The 18,085-nt window shown below is 45.1% G+C and overlaps 1 protein-coding gene across 4 annotated transcripts in view; it reads right to left on the reverse strand.

Annotated features, from left to right (window-relative positions):
* PRAG1 (PEAK1 related, kinase-activating pseudokinase 1) overlaps positions 1-6,514 on the reverse strand; it is a 70,971-nt gene extending 64,457 nt beyond the window's left edge. Inside the window, exons 1-2 of one of the 4 annotated variants that reach the window (XM_053299481.1) lie at positions 3,320-3,599; positions 2,583-2,687 (exon numbers count right to left, since the gene is read on the reverse strand). The gene's annotated coding sequence lies outside the window, so the exon portion shown is untranslated. Of the gene's footprint in view, positions 1-2,582; positions 2,688-3,220; positions 3,241-3,319; positions 3,600-6,493 lie in introns of those variants that run through there. The other 3 variants (XM_053299484.1, XM_053299480.1, XM_053299485.1) reach the window with 3 other exon arrangements.
* Positions 6,515-18,085: the final 11,571 nt, after the last annotated feature.

Consider the following 18,085-nt stretch of genomic DNA (forward strand, 5'->3'; position numbering starts at 1 on the left):
ATATCTAGCCAACAGGTGGTCTTCTCAGGTAGGACACCAGAACTAAGAGCTGACATTCAGACTATATTATGCAACAGAGTAATTCCTGAGTAGTACTATTGCATAACATAGTCTGATTACTCAATTTGATCACTCAGTTTCAGTAGGGCTTCTGACAAGTAATTTAGTCAGAATATCAGCCACTGTTAAGGAACATTAGCCAACCAAACTTCCAGAGCATTCTTCTTGGAAGGAAGCCCCACTGGGTTCAATGGGGACTGCTCCCAGCTAAGTACAGTATGTATGAACATCTCAATATAATAATAATAATAATAATAATAATTATTATTATTATTATTATTATTATTCAATTTCTATACCGCCCTTCCAAAAATGCCTCAGGGCAGTTTACAAAGAGAAATAACAAATAAGATTCCCTGTCCCCAAAGGGCTCACATTCTAAAAAGAAACATAAGACACACACCAGCAACAGTCACTGGAAGTACTGTGCTGGGGGTGGATAGGGCCAGTTACTCTCCCCCTGCTAAATAAAGAGAATCACCATGGTAAAAGGTGCCTCTTTGCCCAGTTAGCAGGGGTATTATCCATTAAACACAGTGGGACTTACTTCCAAAGAGATATTATTATTATTTATTCGTTTTCTATACCGCCCTTTCAAATATGGCTCAGGGCGGTTTACACAGAGAAATAATACATAAATAAGATGGATCCCTGTCCCCAAAGGGCTCACAATCTAAAAAGAAACATGATAGACACCAGCAACAGTCACTGGAGGTACTGTGCTGGGGGTGCATAGGGCTAGTTACTCTCTAGATATGCATAAGATTGCTTTGTAACAGTGATTTTTGTCCTTATTAACAATTTACTCATAAATATGTTTCCAATTACATTTTAAATTGTTAATTGCCTGTGCAAGAAATAAAACAATACACAGAATAATTTACAGAGAAACGTAATCATGATTAAGTGCCACTGAACCATCTAACTTAAGCCTCACTGATTTCAATGGGACATAAGCAGGACTAATTTTTGTTGGGCTGGAGACACAGTGTAAAAAATTAAGTCCAGAATCAAAATGCATACTCAGTTAAACAGATAACATCTGGATCCTAAACATATGGACGCATCCTCGCCAAAGCTAAGGAATTCAATTGAGTTCAACAGAAGAAATTTAAGCATATGCTTAATTGATTGATTCTTCCACTGAAATAACTGAAAGTCTTAGCATCGGCTAGACCATGCCCATTGATGAAACTGACAGAAATATAGACACACACACACATCATTAGGATCAGTGTACCTACTTCAAAGCACTGGATTTCAGATCAAAGTGTAGCACAGGCTTGCACAACCAGTTGACTCTCCCACCCAAAGGGGGTCCACCAGCCATGCACTGTAGCCTGCCAGATGCTTAACCTCACTCCCAGGCAGACAGCAAAAACAAGGTCGATCAGGCCCCGGTTAAAGTAAAATGTGCCGTGGAGTCAGTGTCGACCACAGGGCCCTGTGATTGTCTTTGACAGAATACAGGAGGGCTTTACCATTGCCTCCTCCTGTGCAGTATGAGATTATGTCTTTCAGCATCTTCTTATACTAGGCCACCTTATATGAAATCCATACATGGTGGACTCCATTTGGCTTGGTGAGTTGTAAACTGAAAAGGCCTACTGCAAGATGAAACACTGACATCTAGCTCTTCTTTGACAATTGACATCTTGACAATTTATCATAATGAACAGGAGCGGAGGAAAGACTTGCAAACAAGTCGACAAAAGTGACCAGCCCTCTTTTACTAGTCTGCTTCCCTGAACATAGCAGTGTGAGTAATTTCTCGGGAGCCCAAAGAAATAAAGAACCGACTTTTGTAAAGTACCTTGAACAATTCTTTATGATTTCAGAAACAGATTTAACACTACAGCTGCAATCCTACGCACATTTTCCTGGGAGTAAACCCCACTGAACATTGCGGAACCTACTTCTGAGTATACACATCAGGACTGGGCTGCAGAGCTGCAGTCATATGCACACTTACCAAGGAGAAAACCCCATTAAACAGAGCGGGAATTGCTCTCAAGGAAAAGGCATAGAGTTCAGCTGTACAGCAATGACAGACACAACATCGCAAGATGTGTCTAGAACAACTATACAGAGTTTTAAGGACAACAGACAACTTTAAAATGACTAAATCAGCAAGGAGTTGTATATCCAGTCCAAAGTGAACGTATATACTATAAACCAGCATATTACAGGCAAAAGCATCAAGGTTTGAAATCTTGCCTAGGCTAAAGCAACATGGAAAATGGTTATTTAATTACACTCAAGACTAGTTGCCCAGCTTTTAAGTAAAATTCCCTCCTGTTGCCTTTTACATAGCTTATGTAGGTATCTGGAGACATCTGGCTTTAAAAGCTCGGAAAACTGAAAAGATCAAGGTCCAGTAGGGAGCCGGGGCAGTGCTATGATGACTCTTTGCTTTGTAAGAAGCCATGTGCTTCCGTGAGAACGATTATGTCCTACTCATCCCAGTAAAAGGGCCACAATCGAACAGCTGATCCGTGTCAGTCTCGCACATTCCAACTCACAAGGAATGTCCTGGAACTTCTTTTGGTGAACTGTGAACACACACTGCTGCTGCAGGCGACGTTTAATTAAAGCGCGTTGCACTGAGTTCACTTCAATGCAATTCTCTGGAAGCCAAACAAAGAATACCATTTGATCGCTCGCTCTTTTTTTTTTTTTTTTTTAAGTATACGTTTGCACCGTTAACCTCACACACGCACGGACTCGAGTTACTACTGAGCACCACATGTGTGCATGGGATGGCGCACAAGCTAGAGCAAGCGTCCATTTCCTATACCAATCTTTACAAAAAGAGATCGGTATTGCCAATTCCATTCACATACTGCTTTTGCAGTAAGGGAAATCAGGAGGTCCGGCCGCTTCTTTTGTACAAGCCGCCGAGTTCCTGGCCGCTCTCACGCGTTCTCGGCCTCTAATGGGCGCTCAGAGCGGCCGATTTCCCAGTCCAGATCAGCTGCGGGGAGTTTTGCCCTCTTGGCGGCTTGGTTTCGGTACCAAGCGGAAGCACACACACACACACACCACGCAACCCCCTGTATCTGCACAGAATGAATGAGCGTCTGTAGTTGTCTTGCAAACGTCACTTTGGGAAACAACCCCCGACCACTAACCAGTGCACGGAGAGACGACTCCGTTTTACCTTCGCACTGCCGCAGCCGGATCGCGCAGATGCTTGCGCTGCTCACTCTGCGCCCCACCAGGATGGATTAAAGCAGCGATAGCCAGGAAGGAAACTTACCTCCCAGGCTCTTCGCCGCAGCGCCATGAACCAATCATCCCCGGTGGCAGGCAGGCAAGCAAGCGAGACGGACCTCCTTCCTTTTCCTCCACCAGCTAGAGATCAGCAAGCAGGCAGGAGACAAGGAACCCGCGCAAGCCCCGGCAGGCAGCGCGACGCCGCTGCAAGCTTTGTGTGTATGTGCAAGCAAGGCTTGCGCGGCTGCAGCCTCCGTCCCGGCAGCGGCAGCAACGGCTCCAGCTCCGCCTCCTCCTGCCGCAAAATTGAACCTCCTTCCAGTGGCCTGCCCCCTCCCCTTCTCTCCCTAGATATCCCACAGTCCAGAGCAGGGGTGTTCCACTCCAAGCCCTCTGAAGGCCACGCTGGCATTCAGCAAGGCCACAGAGGCATCGCTGCATTGACACTCGGAAGGCACGTTTGTTACCGTTTTAACTCGGTGCTTTCTTTTTAACCTGTTTTCTGTGACCCTCCTTCGCTCTCTCTCTGCTGCACCATCACAGGTCTCTCTGGAGAGAGAGAGAGTCTGAATATATATATATATACTATATATATATATATATAGTCTCTTTTTCTCCACCCCACCACTCTCATACTTCTTTTCTGCATGCTCCTCTGTTACCTCCTCTTCCCCCCCCCCCATTCCACAGGTCATAGGAACATAGGAAGCTGCCATATACTGAGTCAGACCATTGGTCTATCTAGCTCAGCATTGTCTTCCCAGACTGGCAGCGGCTTCTCCAAGGTTGCAGGCAGGAATCTCTCTCAGCCCTATCCTGGAGATGCCAGGAAGGGAACGTGGAACCTAGATGCTCTTCCCAGAGTGGCTCCATCCCCTGAGAGGAATATCTTACAGTGCTGACACTTCTAGTCTCCCATTCATATGCAACCAGGATGGACCCTGCTTAGCTAAGGAGACAAGTCATGCTTGAAAGACCAGCTCTCCTTTCCTGCATCTTCATCTCTCGGTGCCCCATTTTTTTCTTCCTTTCGTCTCTGTTTTTTGCCATTTTCTTCACTCCAGTTGGCAGCAAGAGTGCACAAGGCTTTCATCCTCCCAGCAACTCACACAGTCTGGTCAGGGAGTCTCGAGGACAAACCAGACATCTTTGCAATTGTTTCAGAGCGGCCCCCACCTCAGATGAAATCTGAAACGGCATTTCTGCTCACAGGTGACTAGAAGACCAATAGACATGTGTGTGCACAGCCCAACTGGGTGCACAGGCTATAAAAATATGCCAGTCTTTTCATTATTAAGGGGCAAATTTCTAAAGTGGCAGTGCCTAACTGTGTGTGCATGTATGCACTGTATTTGAGCAAAGGGGCACATGAGTGAAAGCAGGTATCTACAAGTCCACTTGCCAGCTCACCAGGGAGTGGGACAAGTGCCTCCAGCCCAGAGGCAGAGGGGGCTTACCTGAGGCTGGGGCAGGGGCGGAGCCACCGTGGGGCAAACAGGTTCAAAGAATCCGGGCTGCTGCCAATCAGGGGCCATGCCTCGCGGCTCCGACACCTCCCCCCCAGCATCTGACGTCAGACGTGGGGGTGCTGGTTTAGCTCCCGAGTGGGGGCCGCGCGGCCCCCGTTCGGGAGTGAAATGGCCGCTGCGTTTACGGTGTGGCCAGGAGTGGCTTTCCCCTGCCTTTCCCCGACTTTGTCCTTCAGCTCAGGCGTGGAGCCAGACCGCCAGTGGCCTGTGTCTGGCTGCAGCGGCCCTCTCATCCCGCCCCGCCCCCCGTGTCAGATGTCAGACGTGGGGGCATGGCTAGTCCCCACGTCTGATGTCAGATGCGGGGGCGGGGTGAGAGGGTATGCCGCTGCAGCCAGACACTGGCGGTCAGGCTCCACGCCTGAGCTGGAGGACAAAGTCCTGCTGGAGGCTCCCCTGCCGCTTTTGATTTTTAACCACACCCACAAAATGTCTGTGCACCCCAAGCCACGCCCCCAGCATCTGATACCAGATGCAGGGGGTGTGGCCAATACCAGGGGGTGTGGCCAGGCAGCCCCTGCAGAGTTCCCCCAGTCAGTGGAATTGCTGATTAGGAGCTCCTTTCCCTGCCTCAGCAACCGCTGACTGGGGAAACTCTGCATGCGCTGACTGGCCATGCCCCCGGGCATTTGACTTCGCACTCAGTGGGCATGGCTATTGCCTGGGAGGGGGTCTGTTCAGACCGTCTCCCAAGTCAACGTTTCACTGAAGCGATTCCATGAAACACTGACTGGCTGGTCTTCCCCGCCCCCCAACCCAGCCAGTGTTTCCTTGAAATACTGGCCGGGGAGGAGAGGGGCGCACCTCATGCTCCCAGCCAGTGAGCACTTTGTTCGCTGGCTGGGTGTGGGAGGGGGCAAGGGAGTACCTTGGCCAAAGGCGAGGAGATGCCGTGGCGGTGCCCCCCCCGATCCTGGTGGCCAAGAAACAGTTGTCCCCCTCTTTCTCCGTTGCCCCCACGCCCCTTCTCCAGCCCTCTGGCCAACCGAGCAAGACCCCCAGCACAATGCAGCTCTCCTCACTTGAGGTCTCATTTCAACTGCCACTTTTGAGAGGGTAGGAAACAGCAGGAATCCTTTCTGAACAGTAGGAGAAGGTTCCCTGCTGTTTCTGGCCATCTCCCTATCCCCGTGCAAGCGACAGGAGTCCCCCTTCTCTCCCGCCTGTGGCCCAGAAAAAAAAATATGAGGGAAGAAAGGACATTAGTGGTGACCACAAATGATGGCTGACTTGTGAGCTAAGCCTAAGTTTGTAGATCCCTAAGGAGCAGGGCTGTCCTAAGAGAGAGTCCTGGAGGGGTGCAGGGCCTGGGGCAAATCAGCTCGTGCAGCCCCCCCCCCACTCCAGGTAATTTTAATAGGGGTTAAAAGAGTGGGGCCTGGGCCTGTCACCTTGCTTGCCCTGCCCTAAGCTTCTCCAAACCTGACTGAATCTTCTTCATAGCTGCTGCTTTCCCAGGGGCATAGCAAGGTTGGAGTGGGCCCAGATTTTAAAATGCCCCCCCTCACTGAAGCTCAGCTCATAAAGTAAAGAAATCTTATTTATTTTATTTTATTTTATTTTATTTCTATACCGCCCTTCCAAAATGGCTCAGGGCAGTTTACAATTAAATGAGGCTGTTTTTAAAAAGGTTTTAAAATTGTGGACGATGCAAGTCATTTAATGGTACTAGAGAAAGACATACTGACCTGGTAGCTCCGGGTCTTAACACTCACATCAATTTCGCCGGATGAATACAACTGAAGGAAGCCCGGGCAGGGGCCCCAGGTGGGGAGTCAGTCATGTGACTTGCCTCTGGGGCCCCCCCCAAGGCAGTGGGCCCCCAGACAACTGTCTCCCCTTGCCCTATTATCATTATGCCCCCGTACTTTCCTCCTTGTAGCCTCTCCCCTACCAGCACGTTTCTCCCAACTGAGATCACTTCTGGTGAAGAGAAAAGTGTCAGGGGCAGCTTGCCGAATTGTAAACTGCAGGATGTGGGGAAAGCATTCCCTTGGGCTTTAAACCTTTGACACACACAGTGCTTTATACATGACTGGAGTAGACTCAGGTGTAAACAAACAGCTCTGCCCCTATCACATTTACTTTGGCTCTAAAAAGAGTTACAGTAAACACCTTTACACGAATAAACCTGTAAATAAGAAAAATAACCAGAGAATCAAAATAGACCCTCACATCAAAGACCATCAAACCAAAGAAGAATATTGGACTCCTCTGATATAGCACTGACTGCACTCGCAATTAGGCCCCCCTCACATGAGCAGTTATTGGCACGAGTGGACCTGCTACTGAATTGGCTGTCAGTCGGTGCCAGAGGCTTCATCACCGCATCTGCCACAAAACCCCCTAGCCCATTATAATATAGATGTAGGGAGACAGGACATCCTGCATTTCCGTGGAAATCTGGTTGCTCAATTTGCTTCCTGTATGACACACTGACAGTCCAGATGTCCTCTTTCTGTACTGCTGGTGGTGTGATGACCTTGATGATATCACCACTGGTTTTGCCAGGGTTGCACTCTAACTCACGCAAGCGTGAAGCATTTTTAAGGTGTTGAAGGCAATGGGAGACCACATTCAACAGATTTGCAGACAACTTTAACTGGGTGTCATTTCCAGAAGGCCCTGAAATTAAGCTTAGTTCTCTCAGGCAGCCTGGAGGAGTCTGAAGTTAGCCAGCAATTCTCTCCCCCCTGAAAATTGAGGGCAGTTTAAGGGATTGCAGCTCATAGTGTGTACATTCATACCACTTGCACTTCTAGTAAAAAGTTTTGGAGGGGTTTTATGTTTTTTCAAAGCCCTGGAAAAACATTTTGACCAGAGGCAACAAACAACGGGACAAAGGAAATGGTGTGTGTGTGTGTGTATGTGTGTGTGTGTGAGACCTCCTTTCAAACCACTTCCAACACTCTTGTCAATTAATCCAGGAGTTCTCAAACTTGGGTCCCCAGATGTTGTATGAAGGCCATTGTTTGAGAAGTTTGAGAAACCCAGGATTAGCAATTGCGGCTGGGGATGGGTGGGAGCTGTAGTCCAACAATAGCTGGAGAGAATCAAGTTGGCCACTTCAGACCTAATTTTTCACATCTAAATGGCAGCAGCACCCTACACTCTCAAGTTGTAACAAATGTCCCAGGAAAAGGCAGGTACTTGGCTTGAGAACAAGTGAGGTTGGCACAGCCGCCAACATTTTTCAGATGAAAATAGACACTCTCTTTTGTAACCACACTCATCCTAAGGATTACTGCCTGAGCAATCCCTCCCGGATACTATTACCCATGGCTGAAGGCTCTTTCCTGCCTGCCATATGCTGCATTCATCTATCTAGGCTGATCTGTACTGGCTTCTGAAACAGGTATGTCAGTAAACTGACCACAACCATTTGCATTTTAAAAACTTAAGTATCTTTACTGATCCCTAGTTGCCCTTATGCTGCAACTCAAACATATTCAGCAATATTTACAGTCTCTAGATAGGCAGTTATGAGAGGAATAGAAGGGAAGTTAGTCGTGCACACTAGCGACAATTTTGAAACAAAAGCACAGAAAGCGACAAAGGGAGAAAGTAGGGACAGTGTTTTCCAGGGACAGGTACCAGAAAATAAGAACTGCCCTGCTAAGTATGCATGGTTGAAGAGTATGGATGGGTCACCAGTTGTTGCTGGATTATCAACTATGGATGTAATGTAAATGCTAAAGGGATAATTTAGGGCAGGGTATGAAACTGCATCCACATGCTATGGTCTGAGGATACTTAGCTGTAGCTAAGTAGGTCTCGGTCTGGCCAATGCCCGGATGGAAGACTGTCTAGGAACCCAAGTACCAGGGCTGTGTACAGGCCAAATGATTGGCCAATCATGATCCAGCAACCCATTCATGTATCATGCACATGATGCAGGGGATGGTCTGGATCATATCAAACCGAGAATTGGTCTTGGCTTGATGCATTGATGCATACCTTTTAATGAAAATCTGGCTTCTCCTAAGAAATTGGCTACCTTCCTTGCAGGCTCTCAGCGGTGGTATTTCAAATTGCCGCCCGCCTTCCCTTCCCTGGTTTCACCTATAATGCACCTGAATAAGACGCAAAGTTGTGGTGGTGTATCCATTTCCTGGTGTATTACTGGTGGGGGGGGGGCGTGATGGCCACACTCTGTAACGGTAGGGCACAGCCTTTTCTGCCCCTATAATTCACCAGGAAAAGGATGCAACATCATAACGATGCTTCCTTCCCTGGTGCGTTATATATGACGAATATGAATATGACAAATATTTATATACCGCTTTTCAACAAATGTTCCCAAAATGGTTTACATAGATATACATAAATATATCTATTATTTACATAGATATAAATAATGGCTCCCTGTCCCCAAAGGACTCACAATCTAAAAAAGAAACATAAGATAGACACCAGCAACAGCCGCTGGAGGATGCTGTACTGGGGGTGGTTTATAGAGTGAGATCAGGGAAGGGAAGGTGGCCATCTGAAATGTTGCTGCTGCAGCTGCCCAAAAGGCAGCCAATTTCTTTGGAGAAGCCAGACTTTCATTAAAAGCCCTCAGCCTTCCAGTACTATTTGATACAATGCCAATAAGGTTCAGTACTGTATCTATTGGTAATTGTCTACCAACATTGGAGAAATTTTCCAACTTCCATCAGAATAGTTTCTGATTAAAAATGCCCTGATAGGGCTTGTATTGCCTTAGATGGACCTGATTATCAGTCCAATGTGATGTTCAGCCCTATCAAGTACACAATGTTGTTGTTGTTGTTGTTGTTGTTACTAATTCGATTTCTATACTGCCCTTCCAAAAATGGCTCAAGGCGGTTTACACAGAGAAATAACAAACAAATAAGATGGATCCCTGTCCCCAAAGGGCTCACAATCTAAAAAGAAACATAAGATAGACATCAGCAACAGTACTGGAGATACTGTGCTGGGGGTGGATAGGGCTAGTTACTCTCCCCCTGCTGAATAAAGAGAATCACCATGTTAAAAAGTGCCTCTTTGCTAAGTTAGCAGGGGTTAACAATGTTGAGTTTCATAATGGAGAAAAGGTGAGATATAAATGTAATATTTTTAGAAATCCATTGGAGAAGTCCTTTAGTAAATGGTAACTATCTTCTCTTGCAGCAGGAAAATGTATAGTAGAGGCTGTAGATTGCTTTTCTCTTTCTACCCTCTCTTTCTGCAGTTATGTTTGATTCGAACACAGCAATGGTGGAGGTGAGTGACTATATAGAGTTCCAGCTCTGTGTATAGAGTACACCAGACTCCGAAGTACACTGTACACATAGCTCATCAGGGAAAAATCAGGGAATGTGTTCATTTTTATAACAAAATATTTTTTTTAAACCAGGGCTGCTCAACTTCGGCCTTCCTGCAGATGTATAATTCGGCCTTCCTGCAGCACCCATAATTCCTGGCTATTGGCCACTGTGACTGGGAATTATGGGAGTTGTAGGAAGTAACTTGCCTAGGGAGCAAGAGGTTGCCGGTTTGAATCCCCGCTGGTATGTTTCCCAGACTATGGGAAACACCTATAATGGGCAGCAGCGATATAGGAAGATACTGAAAGGCATAATCTCATACTGCATGGGAGATGGCAATGGTAAAACTCTCCTGTATCCTACCAAAGAAAAACCACAGGGCTCTGGTCGCCAGGAGTTGACACTGACTCGATGGTACAACTTTACTTTAGTCCAAAAACAGCTGGGGGGCCTAGGTCTGTGATCTTAGAATATCTGTGTTCTTAGAATATTGTCGAGGGTGGAGGGGGCAGTGCGTCACTTTTAAAAAGAGAAGTGGCCAGTTTTCAGGTCTGTGAGAGAACCCAGCCATTCACCCTGCAAAGACTACAGAGTCATGTGGTTTTCTTCTGGTAGAATACATGAGAGGTTTACCACTGCCTTCTCCCATGAGTAAGAGATGATGCCTTTCAGCACCGTCCTATATCGCTGCTGCCCGATATAGGAGTTTCCCATATTCTGGGAAACACACCAGCGGGGATTTGAACCAACAGCCTCCTGCTCTCTAGGCAGGTTGCTTCCCCGCTGAGTCATTAGTTGACCAAGTGCTAACTGGGGGTGGCTAAAGAGAGAAGGGGTGGGACTGCAGGACCAAGACCAGTAGGTCCCGTAAGAGCTTGTTTTCCATTGTGCATCACTGAAATGAGGCTGCAAAGAGAGCACACGATACATTAGAGATGTTTGTGCATCAGCCTTATGTAGCTCTATCCAAACATATGTTGTCATTTTATTTTGATGACAATTGTAACTATTAACAATTATAAACGCTCACATCTTCATTAAAAATAGCATTCTTCCCTTCTTAAACTTGAAAATAGGAGCTACTTCTGAAACTGTAGTTTTCACATTTAAAAATGTATGCCACTATAAATGTGCATTTCTTCTGTTTCCTCCTAGAAACAGGAAGGAAAAGGGCACGTTGGTAGCAAGGGAAGAGGGAAAGTTTGCTTGTTTTAGCAAACCCCAAAAATAAATGTATCAGATTAATATATAGTTCCTCAGGAAGACACAATCACATGGGATTGGGAACTGAATACCTTGTTATTTTTGTACTTCATTCTCTGCAGAAGAAAATGTTGAGAGCCAATGCAAACTGACATAATAAAAGGGCAGGAGCAAAAGAAAGGCAAAGGAGGCTCCAGCTGCCTCTTGAGATTACAAATTTAACCCAGTTTCAAATCCGTCTACACTCCAAACCAAGGACTCCTGGAAATTGTAGTTCTGTGATGGGCCTAGGGCCGTAATTCCCAAACTATATATGCTGGCACACTCGCTAGTGTGCCACCCACGAGCTTCTTGTATGCCATGGGAAATAAATAAAATAAGAAATTAAAGGTTCCTATGAGCCTAAGTACAGCGACCTAATGGTGCAGTGGGGAAACAACCTGCCTAGAGAGCAGGAGGCTGTTGGTTCAAATCCCTGCTGATGTGTTTCCCAGAATATGGGAAACTCCTATATCAGGCAGTAGTGATATAGGAAAGTGCCGAAAGGTGTCATCTCATACTGCGCAGGAGAAGGTAATGGTAAACCACTCCTATATTCTGCCAAGAAAACCACATGGCTCTGTGGTCACCAGGAGTTGACACCGACTCAACAGCACAATCTTTCCTTTCCTATGAGCCTAAGTACTTGCCCACAGAGGAGGCTGCATCTCTGTATGATGAAGTACTCTGGCTGTGTCTCATTTTTTCCTAGTCAACTTCTACTATGGGTGGGTAGTTCTGCCCTATTTTCTGCATTTGGTATAATCAGAGCATTCAGTCATTCTAAATACAGAGATGTGGCAGTATTACTTGCTTTCCGAGAAGACTGCCTTTGCGTCCATGTATGAGCCTCTTTTCTAAGTTTCATTGGGGAGGCATCCCTGCAACAATGGCTTATCCCTCTGCAGTGACTCAGGAGACATCCCTGTAACAGTCACCCAACAGTGTGGACTCCACTGGTGGTAGGTAATTCTTATTCTTCCACTTCAAAAAAGCAAACCTTTTCCAGGTATAAGAATGATGTATACCTCCAATTTTAATTTGGCGCGAGTGGGAGTGTGACTCAGCTATCTGGGAAACACTGGCCTAAGAAGATGCAATAAGACAGGGGTTCTCAACCTTGGGTCCCCAGATGTTGGTGGACTTCAACTCCCATAACCTCCGACCACAATGGCATGTGGCCATTATGGCTGGGGATTATGAGAGTTGAAGTCCACCAACATCTGGGGACCCAAGGTTGAGGACCCCTGCAATAAGGGATTCTCCTAATCACATAGTTACAATTCCCAGAAATACTGGGGAGGGAGCCAAGACCATTTGGTGTCTCCAACCTGTTTATTTGTAGTACTAGAGCTGGGAGCTCTGACAGAATTCCCTTAACAAAACCTCAGATCCCAGGGCACTCTGCAGGGAGCCATGACAGATTAATCAGCGGCAATGTCTTATTTATCCCCATTAACCTCAAGAAGACCCTAATCTGTACTGTAATTAAATAATGGAATCTATGTCGGAAGTTTCTTAATCCCTTCTCACTCTTCATGATTTGGCTCTAGCAGTTATGATGGACTAACAACTACAACAAATCTTGACACAACCTCTCATTAAAAGGATGCTGAAACACACCTATTCAAGTTATTTTTCCCTTTTCTTTATTTCCCCAGCTAAATGGTTGAATAACTGGTCGCAAAAGTGTTACTGTGTTGTTAAGATGGGAATCTTTTATTTACTAAATTCTTGACGCAACTTTCTGCTGGCTTCTGCATCTTCTCCAACAAAGGTAATTCTCTTGTTACATGCTAGCACCACAGCAGCCAACCAATTAATCACCACAGTCTTTCTCTAACATCTGTGTGTGGAAAGCTCTATGCATATTAAATAGTTCATCTCTATGGAGTCCTGTGAGATGTGATGATATGTTTTCTCCCCATTATAGAGATGGGGCAAAATGAAATGTGTAGACTGAGTCTCATTTTTTAAAAGTGCTTTAATTATTAAAAGCTTGCTTGTACTCATATAGGGTTTAATAACAAATACTTTAATTACAGTGTATGTCCCTTTTTGGGTGCAATCTCCTAGGTTTGAGGAAAAGCTGAGATTCATAAACCATTCTTGTCCTTGACCTAACTTTGTGGAGTTCAGGCAGTGGAGTGTAATAGAGCATAAAACTTGGTCCTGAGTTCAAACCATTGCTCAGCTATGAAGTTCACTGAGTGACCATGGAAAAGTCATTGTCAAGCCAACCTGCCTCACTGTTGTGTGGAATAACCTCCTGTATTATTATTATTATTATATTTATATCCCGCTCTTCCTCCAAGGAGCCCAGAGCAGTGTACTACATACTTAAGTTTCTCTTTCACAACAACCCTGTGAAGTAGGCTAGGCTGAGAGAGAAGTGACTGGCCCAGAGTCACCCAGCTAGTCTCATGGCTGAAGGGGATTTGAACTCGGGTCTCCCTGATCCTAGTCCAGCACTCTAACCACTACACCACGCTGGCTGATCTGAGCTCTTTGGAGGAAGGACAGGATGGACATGTGATAAATAAGTGTGCCTTTCAGAACACGTGCAAAATAATTTTACTGAAAATGCATATTGGGGCACATTCACACACATTGTGCATAATTTCAAAGATTAGATGCACCCAGACATCACTTCCATTTACAACAGTGCTTCTTGCACCCATTCCGGTTTCAGTCTGTGTCCCCAGGAGGCTTTTCACACGGAGCTTTTGAAGCTAACTCGCATCTCCTCCAGAACGGAGGGGGTGCATTCACATATCGGCTAGATTTAGCCCGAAGTCCCTGCGAGTTATCGGGGAGCAGTTCACACACAATTTGAGTTTTTCACTGTGCATTAGAGTGTAACTCGATTTATATCCAGGGTAAAAAAATCGATTATTTGTGTTGGGGGTTTTGGACAACTTTGAGTTCTCCAGGATAAAACCCAGGGTAAAGCCTGCTGTGTGTAAAAGGCTCAGGTAGACATTATGAAGGAAACTGTGGGTTAAGCCTGGGTTGTACAGTCACTTGATGTATGGATATTACTTTCCTGGAAATGCTTCCCTTCTACCCAGCTATGCCCTGCAAGGCTCAAATAGGCATCTGCTGTCAAATACGCCTTTCCCCCTATATACTGATTTATTTTGCTTTACCATCTACCTGATAGCCACCTAATGGTGCAGCGGGGAATGACTTGACTTAGCAAGCCAGAGGTCACTGGTTCAAATCCCCGATGGTATGTTTCCCAGACTATAGGAAACACCTCTATCGGGCAGCAGCGATATAGGAAGATGCTGAAAGGCATCATCTCATACTGCTTGGGAGGAGGCAATGGTAAACCCCTCCTGTATTTTACCAAAGACAACCACAGGGCTCTGTGGTCACCAGGAATCGATACCAACTCGATGGCACACTTTACTTTACCATCTACTTGGCAAGTGCATTTTGTGTCTGCCTATAGCAGGGACTTCTCTGTGGTGGCAACTAGTTTTTGGAACACTCTACCTAAGCAAGTTAGCAAGTTAAGACATCCTATTTGGCTTGATCTATAGCACTGCTTGAATGGCTTGATTTTGAACTATTTTTCGGCTGACTCTGCTGTGACTAATGCCATGTAATTGTTTTATTATGGTGATCTAAGACTTTACTGTTTTTTAACTTTCTGTTTTTAGAAAGGTAGATAATAAGTAATAGCCAGTGTCGTGTAGTGCTTATAGCGAAGGTCCTCCCCAAAGGTCGAAGAAGTTGTAGTCCATCAACATCTGGGGATCCAAGTTTGAGAACCCCCGGCTTATAGTGTTGGACTTAATTGCAGAATTTTCTGTTCAATTCTCCATTCAGTCATAAAGCTTACTGGGTGACCTTTGATACTTACTGTGTCTCAGTCTCCCCTGCTTCACACAGTTGTTGTGAAGATAAGTGGGGTTGGAAGTCATCTATGACACCATGAATTCATTGGAGGGAGAAAAATGAATTATGTATTACATTAAAATGTAATACATAAAATACTGTCCATGTAAATACTAATAACCATGCCGTGCAGCATTAGGCACTTTATAAAAGTAGTGCCAGCTCCTGCAATCTGTCCTTTCTAGGAGCAGGGCTGTTACTACCATGATACTAGCTGGGTGACTCTGGGCCGGTCACTTGTCTCTCAGCCTAACCTACTTCACAGGGTTGTTGTGAAAGAGAAACTCAAGTATGTAGTACACTGCTCTGGGCTCCTTGGAGGAAGAGCGGGATATAAATGCAAAATAATAATAATAATAATAATAATAATAATAATAATAATAATAATAATAGTTAAAACCAAGCCAGATACATCTGAAAGTGTTTTGAGGGTGGCATCTTATGTTTTAAAGGACTGAAAGGAAACCCTCCCCTCCTGCTTCTTAATGCTACCATGGTCTGCCAGCCCTTAAATGACTGCTTTAATCCATGTGATGGATGACAAGTGTATTAATTTTTGTCTCTGCGTAGAGTCTTTAAATGAATCTTCAGGCTGGCCAAGAGCCAGAGGGATGACCTCTTAGTTCTGGGCACTGGGTCAAAGACAGACTCCTGCTTTACACACACATGAGGGACAGTAGTTGCTAAGAAATTCTTGGAGAATAGCTCTTTTGACCGAATGTGTAGGTTTTGCTTTTGAAGGCAGTGGTGGTGGCTGGAGAAGGGGACCACAGGCCATGTGACACAGCTGATTCACAAATGGGCTTTGTCATGTGTCCCTGCCAGGACACCTGCAGCTGCTCCAGCGTGCCTCTCACAATAGGGGTTCTTTGTTAGGAGAACAGCCTCCAAAAGATGGAGCAAATGAGCATAAAAGGGGAAAGTTTTTATCTATTAAGTCATTCAGTCTCCCCCAAATAAAGCTGTGTCATGTAAGAAAGCGCCTCGTGTGTTAACTTGTAAGTGCCGAAGGGACTGGATCATAACAGATGAGCCCTTTTTGTGGCATATTTCCCTTCTGAAAAGGGAAGGGAAATCGGACGATATCTGAAAAGGAACCGGCTATTTTGTAAATCTCAGTGATTTTAATTTGCTTCAGACAGCATTCCAGATCACAGCTGGCAAATAGTCCTTGAATACAATGATGCGGAACTAGTGTGAAAATAAAATGTGTCTTTAAAAATCGGTATACAGTACTGCTTTTGTCTAGTATTCAATAACAAAAATAATCGTATTTTCTTCTGACAGCATCATCATTCATTGCTCTTTATGTATAAAAAGGAATTAAGATAGCAATTTGTATGCACACCTTTTGGGAAGTAAGGCCCAGCAAGCTCAGTGGGGCTTGCTTCTGTTTTAAATTGTTGTTTAAATGCTTAAATGATTTTAAATTGTGATTTTAACGGCTGTTTTGTTTGTGTGTGTGTATTTTTGTGTGTGAACCACCTAGAGCCTTTGGAGTCAGGCGGTATATAAATTAAAGGAATGAATTAATAAACCATGGGCTGCTTTACTACTGTGTCCTGTCTGGTGGTGTGGTGGGGAGGCATATTATGGTCTGAGAACCTAGGGCCTGTATGCAGTTCCCATGGAGAGCAGCTGCAACATGTATCTGTGTTTTAGCTTGGCAAAGAAGCAATTCCTGCCCTCTCTTCTAGATTGCGACACAGTCCTGTTGAATAATAGCTGCTTTTATGCGGAGAGCAGAGGTGCTACTTCACTGAAGGCCTTTAGCAGTCCTGAGGCTTACTTTTCAGTTTTCCACAATCAGCAGCTTCAAGTAGAATCAAAACAGAGGTCCCACACGGCACTGAATATGGTGCTATATTATTCACCACCCCATGACCATTGTTCCCTCTAACAGGGATTCCCAGATATTGTTCACCACAACTCCCAGAATCCCCAGCTGCAATGGCTTTTGCTTGGGGATGATGGAAGTTGTACTCAACTGCATCTGGGAATACCACCCCCCAGCGTGGTGTACACCAGCGTGGTGTAGCGGTTAGAGTGCTGGACTAGGACCGGGGAGACCCGAATTCAAATCTCCATTCATCCGCGATACTAGCTGGGTGATTCTGGGCCAGTCACTTCTCTCTCAGCCTAACCTACTTCACAGGGTTGTTGTGAGAATAAACTCAAGTATGTAGTACACCGCTCTGGGCTCCTTGGAGGAAGAGCGGGATATAAATGTAAAAATAAATAAAATAAATAAATGCCTCCCATTGATCACACATTCTAGGCTACGCTGAAACTCACCCCACATTTTCACTAAAATGAATTTCATTTTTTCATGGGCTGCAAAAATGGGAGTGGGAATTCCAATGCTTTTGCGGTGGGCCCACAAAGGTTTTGTGAAATTTGATGAAAGAGCAGAAAGAAAGTAAAGCCCCACCAAGTGACAGGGGTTTCTAACCTCTATTGAAACCTGCCCCCAAATCACCAAAATTTCAGCTCTAGTGGAATAAATTGTCCCTTTAATAGCTTCTAAATTGCCCCTTTAATAGCTTCTTAGTGAATTGCCCCATGTCGTTTCTGTTCCTGTGGTGGTGGTGGTGGAAGTATTTGCTTATTAATTTCCTCTCATTGTTCTTTTATTTTTTAATAGCAAAACCGTGCTATTTATAGTATGGTACTGTTTTGCTATTAAAAAAGAAAGAAAGAAAATGAAAGAAGAAATTATTACCCCACCCCACCCCCCAGAAAAGTACCATACAAGGGGCAATTCACAGAAAAACTATTCAAGGGGCAATTACTAATGAGTTCAATAGAAGCAATAAAATGGACTGAACCTATGAAGAAGATTTAATATAAAGCTACACA

Source organism: Hemicordylus capensis, chromosome 2 (genome assembly GCF_027244095.1).
Source record: "Hemicordylus capensis ecotype Gifberg chromosome 2, rHemCap1.1.pri, whole genome shotgun sequence".
NCBI classification, from domain to species: domain Eukaryota; kingdom Metazoa; phylum Chordata; class Lepidosauria; order Squamata; family Cordylidae; genus Hemicordylus; species Hemicordylus capensis.